This window comes from Cebus imitator, unplaced genomic scaffold (genome assembly GCF_001604975.1).
Source record: "Cebus imitator isolate Cc_AM_T3 unplaced genomic scaffold, Cebus_imitator-1.0 Scaffold42, whole genome shotgun sequence".
NCBI lineage: Eukaryota > Metazoa > Chordata > Mammalia > Primates > Cebidae > Cebus > Cebus imitator.
The window spans coordinates 13,524,201-13,533,140 of record NW_016107357.1 but is presented as its reverse complement, the minus strand read 5'-3'; the positions used below and the strand labels follow the sequence as shown (position 1 = coordinate 13,533,140).

General features: G+C 43.2%; 1 non-coding gene across 1 annotated transcript; it reads right to left on the bottom strand.

The window, feature by feature from the left end:
- Window positions 1-8,457: 8,457 nt before the first annotated feature.
- Window positions 8,458-8,562, bottom strand: LOC119470873. The gene has a single exon (XR_005199841.1). It is a non-coding gene; the product is annotated as a U6 spliceosomal RNA (small nuclear RNA).
- Window positions 8,563-8,940: the final 378 nt, after the last annotated feature.

Here is an 8,940-nt window from a genome sequence, read left to right as displayed (position 1 = left end):
AAAAAAAAAAAAACAAAAACAAAAACAAAAAAACTCATATTGTACTAATAGATACAGAATGAGAAGCATTTTGTGGGGTTGCTATTCATCTGGTCTGAACTGCCATTTTATGACTCTGTTTATGACCCTGACAACTTAATGAGCATCTGTCCAGTCCCACGGGCTCCTCTGTTGAAGCATCTGAGTAAGCAGGGGATAGGCAGTCGGCTGGACCAGCAGGTTCCATTTCAGCTCAGGTACCCAGACAAAGATGCACAGTTAAACCGAGGGTGCTGACAGCTCCATGAAGAGCCTAAAGTAACCATCTTTGATGAGCTGAGAATAGGGAATTCATTTCCCAGTTTCCCAATGTCCTTGTTATACTTCCAGGGAGGGCCACCACCTTCTGTCACACACCCAGATGCCTGTCTGGGAGCCCTTGATCCTCATCAAGTAACACCGCACTAATGCAGAACCTAGTCATTCCACCCGGGGCAGCCGTCACCTTGGGATGCACCTGGTCATAGTTACCCAATAATCTTCCTGGAAGAAGTCCCTGATGTTTCTTCCACTCCCAAAACTGTAAGCTTTGCCAGGAAGTAAGGAAATGCCCTGTGGAACACTTAACTGAACAGTCAGAAGAGACAATCACACAGGTCAAGTGATGACTCATGCTTTGCAGCTCATTTCATCCCTTTGGGAAAATCCATGCTCTTTCCTTGAATCCCCTGAAATAAATTGCAAAGGTTTAGAAAAGCCTAAAAATAAGTGCTTCAGCAGTCCAGAGCTGTCACTAGAAGCTAACTCCCATACTGGTTTAATATTACTGTCTTTTAATGTTTTCTAAATACATGCTACTCTTGGCCACCTCTTCGGAAACTGCCATTAAACTGTGATTTGTGTTTAATCAAGAAACAGAGGCATGAAATGGCCAAGTAACATTTCCAAGGTCACACATACAGCCAGGACGGGGCTGGAATCCTAGCACAGGTGGGTCTGCCTCTGCCCCTATTTCTTCATGCCACCTTCTTAATAACTTCTCTCGGTCTCATCCCCTAGTTCTCTAAATTCCTAGAGAGTGCCCCTCACTGGTGGCCCATGCCACTCCATTCAGCTTCTAATACTCTACTGATCTTGATTCAAATAAATTTCAATCATTCTCTGATTTCAAAAAAGAACTTTTTTGACTGTTTCAAAAATGTTATTTTATTTCCCAAGGAGCTTCTGGGCTTTTTGAGGAGCTGTATTTTAGAATGATCACTGTGGTCCCGTGGGTAGCATTAGGGCCCACTTCTCCATGGACAGATAAGATTTGAGCATGGTGGCAGGGTTTGGAGCTGGTACGGAGTACTGGGTGCATGATTACCCTGCTGCATAATGGGTTTCCAGGGTATAGGGAGTTAAACGGCTTCCGAAGGAAGCTTGGTCTGCCTGGAGGCATGGTTAATAGATACTTTCTTCATCTAATAAGACTAGGAGGGAGAATGCCCAAAGAAAGATTAAGGTTTTCCACCAAACTATGAAAATCTTTGTCCCAATATTGGCAGTAATGCTTTCTTTTAGATACCGATGGAAATATCTCTTTCATGGTACTGGCAACAGTTTTCTAAACAAAACATCATATTGATAAATCATGGATGCAGCTTACATTTTCTACTTTACTTTCTTTTTTGTTTCTTTTTGTTTTCTATTTTTTCGAGATGGAGTCTTATTGAGTTGCCCAGGCTGGAGTGCAGTGGCCTGATCTTGGCTCACTGCGACCCCCTCCTCCCAGGTTCAAGTGATTCTCCTGCCTCAGCCTCCTGAGGAGCTGGGATTACAGGCATGCACCACCATAATTGTTGTATTTTTAGTAGAGACAGGGTTTCACCATGTTGTCCAAGCTGGTCTTGAACTCCTGACCTGAAGTGATCCACCTGCCTCAGCCTCCCAAAGTGCTGGGATTACAGGCACGAGCCACTGCACCTGGCCTCTACTTCACTTTTATTCAGAGTGGATTGTGAGGAATTGCACCTTTGGTAGTCTTTTCATTGCTTTTTTTGTTAGCCTTTTTTGGTTAGCCTTTTCATTCCTTTCTTATATTCTAAAATTGAATATAAAATTGGTTGAATGCAAAACCAATAGTGACAATGGGTTACAAACTTGTGGTAATAAATGGCCTGAATTTCTGATGGCCCTAAGCTGTCGCTCTTCATAGACTTCCTCAGCCCCTCAGCCTCGTTCTGGCACATCCCAGTTTCTCTGTGATTCTGCTCCATGAATGACCTCTATAGGGATTATTAGTTCTTACTCAGAGGACCTGATTTTGAAAAAATATGAGGTATCTGTATTAGGTCCTCACCCAATAACTGATTATTCCCTGTCTCCCGGATGGCTGGCATCACCCCGCTGTGCAGGTTTCCAGTAATGTTCTCATTCCCCACATCTCTTAATCTTTATACAAGGTTTGTTCTTCCAGCAGATAGGGCACTACATTTTCAATCAAGAAAACTGGGTGTCAGTGACAGTGACCACCTTAAACAGCCAGTGAACTTGGTCAAGTCACTTTACGTCTCTGAGTCTTAATTTTCTTACTTATAAAATAAAGATCAAAAATGTATTTCTAAGAATGCTTAGCCCCAATGATGTAAAGATCTTTTAAAAATTGTAAAGTGATATACAAATAGAATGGATCAATATTTTGCTTTTGTGTTTTCTCAATAGATTCCCTAGAAGCAACAAAGAAGTAGTGAGTTTGTGGGATTAGATACTGTATAGGGTGCTAGGGATGTGAAAACGCCTCTCCTTTTCTTGTTCTCTTTCATGTGAACTACCTTGACCGCTCATTTTATCTTCTCAGATTATATTATTTTTGTAAGCTATCTCAAATCTTTGGTAGATTGGAATAATACATTATTTAGTAAATTAATAATTAATAAAAGAAAAAATAATTAATAGTATAAGGCACAATACCTGTTCAAGGAATGTATATCCCAGCAAGAGGACATGATAATATTTTTAAAGATGATTTCACAACATCAGGGACATTTTGAAGGCCCTGAATGAGTGATAGAGATGGTATAGCTGTAGGAGAGATGGGAGAGATCACCAGAAAATGTGAAATGGGAAATGGCTTCAGAAAGCAAGTAGTGCTCCTGCGAGGCCTTGAAGCCAATGAAGACTGAAGAGAGCTTTTCACCCCAGAGAAGGCAGTGAACAAAGATCCAAGCACAGGGATGAAGGTAAAGGGCGTTCAGCCTGGAATTGAGAGAAAGGACACTGAAGTACAAGACAGAAAAATGACTTTTCAGAGGCTGAAAATGTAACAAAATGTACAGGCTACTGGCTCCTGTCCATCACCACTTCTGCATTTGTGCATTTGCACAATCTAAGTGTCCTGTACAACCCATGAGGCTCAGGAACAAGCCACTTGGGTGGGGGTCAGCAGGCCTGGGTGTCCTTATCATTTCTGCAAGTCACAAACATCTCTGAGCTTCGTTGGTTTTTCCAAAAGAGCCATCCTCCACATCCATATTGCAACACACTGGAATGTTTAACAAGTCATTTGTTACTATTGTGAAATTATTAAAGTAGGTGAATATTTTAGTTAGAAATCACTTGTTTCAAAATTCCTTGAGTGGAATGAAAGGAATGGAAAGGGGAGTGTGTAAGCCTGTAAGAGGGGGTGACCTGTATCACAGCAGCAAAAGTGTTGTTCCACCATAGAGGAAGTGGGGAGAGACCAGTGTCCTAGAACCTAGAGGCATGGTTCTATATTTCAAAGTACCCCATAACAAAGAAGTAATAACATGACAAGGTCTGGACTGGGCCTATGAAGGTGGAAAGTCTGAAGACACACTTGCACCTGGAGAGTATGTAGCCAGTACTCAGGTACTAGGTAGCTCCTCATGGAAGAAGGAAGGAGCAGGGGACTCTTGCTCGTTCCGAGGCAGCTTGTCTCGGGATCTCAGATGCAGTGGGCTGGTGCAGTTCTGAAGCATGTACAGCCTGGATTAACTGGGTTTGAAGCTTTCTGTTCTCTTTCCTGTTCTAATTCTGGAGGTAGAACTTGATGCCTCCCTTGAGTCCTCTGCTCCTGGTTCCTCTGTTCCCATTTCCTGTTCCCGGTGGACCCTGAGAAATGTGTGAATCACACTTCAAATGATGTATGAAATTACTGAGAAGGACCCTCGCTAGAGAATACCTTTTATTATGTGAAACATCTTTTTTGAGATGGAGTCTTGCTCTGTCACCCAGGCTGGAGTGCAGTGGCTTAATCTCAGCTCAATGCAACCTCCGCCTTCTGAGTTCAAGCCATTCTCCTGCCTCAGCCTCCCCGGTAGCTAAGATTACAGGCGCCTACCACCACACCCAGCTAAATTTTGTATTTTTAGTAGAAATGGGGTTTCGCCATATTGGCCAGGCTGGTCTTGAACTCCTGACCTCATGATCAGCCCGCCTCAGCCTCCCAAAGTGCTAGGATTATAGGCGTGAGCCACCATGCCTGGTGAAACATCTTATTTGTCATACCTAGAGCACTATTGTTTAAACTGTTACCAGTTTATATTTGTGTATGCAGTACTGAGTTTTCTTTGAGAGGGGACCACTTAGGACATTTATGTTGCTGAGTAACCATTGCATTGTGAAAAATCCCCCCAAGGCTAGCTGATTGTTCAGTTATTCCTGATTTTCTGTCTTCCTGCCAGTGCCAACTGTGCATCTGGTCATAAACCAGACCCTGACTCACCATTGTCTTTTCCTCCTTCCAATCTATTCTGACACACCTTAAGTCACCCAGAGCTCATAGAATACCATCAACAATAGCACACCTTACACGAGAAGAAAGATGAGACTTTCTAGTTTACTAAACAGAATGCAAGTGGGAACATTCTGCAGTGAGGAAAACAAAAACCCAAAATAGAAAAACACCAGAAACTTGGAATATTCCTCTTGGTTTTCATTGAGTTGATAGAGTGGGCTCTTTAAGGATGGGATGCTTTACACAGTACATCAGGTCATGTGTTCTCAGTGGGGGCCAAAAGGGACACATTGTCAAAGGAAGACATCATTTTCTTCCAGCAGATTCAGGGACGAAGGGATCTGTTCTGTTATTGATGCAATGGTGAGTCACTTAGCAGCTGACTCATTAGCAGCCATTAGCCAGCCCACAGTCAACAGAAAATGAGCACAATTGTGCAATCTTTACAGAAGAGAATTTACAAATTAGGGTTGGCAACTCAACTGACAGATCTAGGACTGTTATCAAACAGAGGAGACTTTCTGCCTACTGACTATTTTGGAGACTTGAACCCAGCAATGTGAACACCCAGGAAGCTGTTGCACATGAAGGGGAGGTCAAACAAGACTCCTTTAAACTGATGTTTCTCTGTCTCTCTCTCTCTGTTTTCTCCTCGCATGAGATTATGCTATTACATTCATGCGCTAAGCAGACAGATAATACTATTAGTTCTGATTTCGCTTGGCTCGTTAAACACCATACAGTTTACTAACAGAGCTGTCTTAATATATATCAGCTCTTTGTTTCATGCCAAGACACAGGTGTCATTAGGAGACACAGGGCTGGAAATTTAGCTGAGCATGAATTGCCCAGAAGGATAAGACTGGGATGCCTTCTAAATAGAGAGAGGAGAGTGACTACCATAAAGCCAGACGAGGAAGCAGACAGTGTTAGCCAGGCTTTCAGAAGTGGGAAGTGCTACCCTGGAATCCTCACTCTGGTGGCCAAATTTATTTCTACCTTTATCCAACCTGGTGCCCCTATGGTGGGCTTCACTATGAATTATCCAGTGAGACCTCTGGCAAGTCTCTGAAAGTACCCCACTCTATCACTCTTGACACCCCCGCTGTTGGTACCCCACTCTTCAGGGTCAGGCTTCCCTGACTGGTCACTAGCTCTCTGAAGCTCCAGGCTGGTAGGTGACTGGCCACGTGTCTAAGCCTCAGGTCTTTAAGGTCAGATGCTCCTGACAATTTAGCCTTACCAAGAGAATACGTTCTGCCAGGTGCCGCTGGCTCCCAGCTATGAACCCTAGTTTCCTCTGCCATTTACTGGCTGCATACCTTTGGGCAAATGACTTAAATCCATAAGTGTCTATTACATGGGGATACTACTGCAGTTCTGTTTAGCTCAACAAGAGTTCATTTACGTAACAAATATTCATTGATCACCTGTGACAAGCCTGGCAGTGTGCGGGGCACTAGGATCCCAGTGGCAAACTGTAAACTATGCAGATAAGGATTTTTCTCACATGGAAGGAAATTTACATGCTACCTAGGGTGAGAATGGGCAGGAGGAGAAAAATTAAAAAGTAAACAATTCTACCTGGTGATTTTAGATAGTAACACATGCTAAAAATCTAAGAAGCAAAGATACAGAATACGATGATGATTTGATAAAGAATGGCCAGGGTGGAGGTGATAGGATTTAGATGGGGAGGTACCATTTGATATGAAGCATTGCAAAGGTGCATTGTGAAGATAGGAGGCGTTGATATGAAGACCGCTTTGTGAAGATGTGGAAGCACAGCTCTCCAGGTAGCGGAAAGAGCAGGAGCCAAGGTCCCTAAGCAGGAATGAGCTTGACTTGCTCTGAGGACATGCTGGGGAGTATAGAGCATAGGAGGGTAAGAGATCCAGTGTGTGGTAGCAGATGAGTTTATTTGAGAGGCAGAGCCAGCCGTGTGGGACATTGGAAACCAAAGAAAGAGCCTAAATCTTAGTCTACATGCAGTGGTGACCCTGGGAGGAATTTTTCACAGGGAAGTGACATCATCTGCTTTGCATTTTAAAAGATCATTCTGTCTGCTTTATAGGGTAGGGATTATAGGAGGACATGAGTGCAAAAAGAATAATTAATAGAGTATGCATAACCCAGGTAGGAAATTCTGATGGCTGGGCTTGGACTAGAATAGTTTCTGGAGATAAGGTGAAGTTGACACAGTAGGAATTCATCTTGGAGATAAAGCCAACAGGTTTGCTGATGGATTGGATGGGAGTGAATGGGAAGGAAAGGAATTAAGGATGATGCTTAGATTTTTGGTGAGGTGTCTGGGTGGATGATGGAAACTTAAGTGAGATGAGGGAGATCAAGTCAGGGATATTAGGGGAAGAAGGTCAGTGCCAGTCAGAGTTTCCCCCAGGCCAGGTTAGTTTGTCATTCTTCTTAGCCAAGTGAGGTTGTCAGATTGGCAGTTGAAACTACTCTACGTTTGCAGCTCAGTGGAAAAATTAGGGATGGAAATATTTAAGTACTTAGTTTAGGGCTCAGCTCTGTGCTAGACAATGCATATCATCATTCATTCATTCTACACTGTTCTAGGCACTGGGATTACAGTAGTAAACACAGTAGACAAAAAACCCTGCCCTTGTGGAGCTGACATGCTAGCAAGAGGAGAGGGGTAACAAGGAAATACATGACTGAAATGTACGTTAGGGAAAAAAAAAGAGCAGGCATGACAGAGATAGGGATGCAGGTTGAAGATGGAGGATCAAATTAAATTCAGTGGCTAAGGAAGACATCTTTGAAAAGAAAAAAACCTGAGTGAGGTGAGGGAATGAGTACGTGGTTATCTGGGGAACTGCGTTTCAGGAGGAGCGCAGGCAGGGGTGGAGAGGGAGCACGTGCGGGAGTGCAGGCAGGTGTGAGTTCTCTCAATCCCAGCCCTTCCCAGTCCTGTGTGGGTTGTCCACCAAAGCTGTTATTGTTCTCGCCACCTCTATCAGCCAGGGGTTGAAGGGGTGGCCTGTGAGTGTCACCAATCCACTGGCTCCTCTGCGTTGAATGGACTCACTAACTGATGGTAGACTGCACCACCCGGGACACTTGCCCTCAGCAGGTGGCGTTTCCACCAAGCCTGCAGGCGTGAAGAGGAAATCCCACAGCCAGGGACAGGCACCACCTGGAACTCACAGGAAAGGGTGCTGCATGTGCTCACTGATACTGTAGCGCTGGAGGGCAGGATTCCTCCAGAAAAGGAGTAGACAAACAACATGTTCCCCAAATCTTTCGTCTGGGCTTAAACTTTTCCCTGCTCCTTTTATCAGTCCTCCATTCCTGAGAGGCAGGTGGATCCCAAGTGCTGGGATTACAGGTGTGAGCCACTGCGCCCGGCCAATAAAATGTGTTATTATTGGCTAGTTATCATCTGCCCTTTAGATAAATATAAATAAATATTATAAAATGCAGCCTGTGACAGCAACAGTAGATGTCTGCCCAATTTGGTTTAGGCAACATGCTGGCTTTTAAAAAATGCTAATAATATATTTTATTTAATGAACATATCCAAAATACTATCAGTTCAATTCAAACAATATAAAATGAGTGAGATATTTTACATTTTTGAATATGGCAAAATACATAAACCATAAAATTTACTATCATAAACATTTTTCTGTGTACAGTTAAGTGGGATTAAGTTGATTTACACTGATGTGCAATCATCACCACCACCCATCCACAGAGCATTTTTCATCTTGCCCCAAAGTATTAAATACTTCTCAAGTTTGTGTGTTATCCTTGCACAGGGCCCACGGTAATTTTCTCTGTGTCATTCCAATTTTCAGTATCACTTCCAATATCACTTGTTATCCAAACAAACACAGCACCTTGACCTTTTAAAGGGGGTGGCTGATGGTCTGAAAGTGACCAACAAGTGTTAAATTACCTGTCTTACAGAGTAACTCTGCTTCCAACCTCATGCAATTTCGCATGTTGAAAATGCCTCAGAAACTCTGACTGTGGGTTCTGTGGTCACACATCTCACTGTGACAAATATAGCATGAGCATTTTCATTTTTCACTCAACCAGAACTAACTTAAGGTGAGTCGTCACCAATATGCTTTATCATGGGGTCTATTCCTGACTAATTGGAGGCATTGTGTCAGTAAATTCTTCTCAAACATATTATTTCCATAAATCTTAGATCTGAGCCCTTTAGACAGGCAGTGTTAACTTTCTATTGT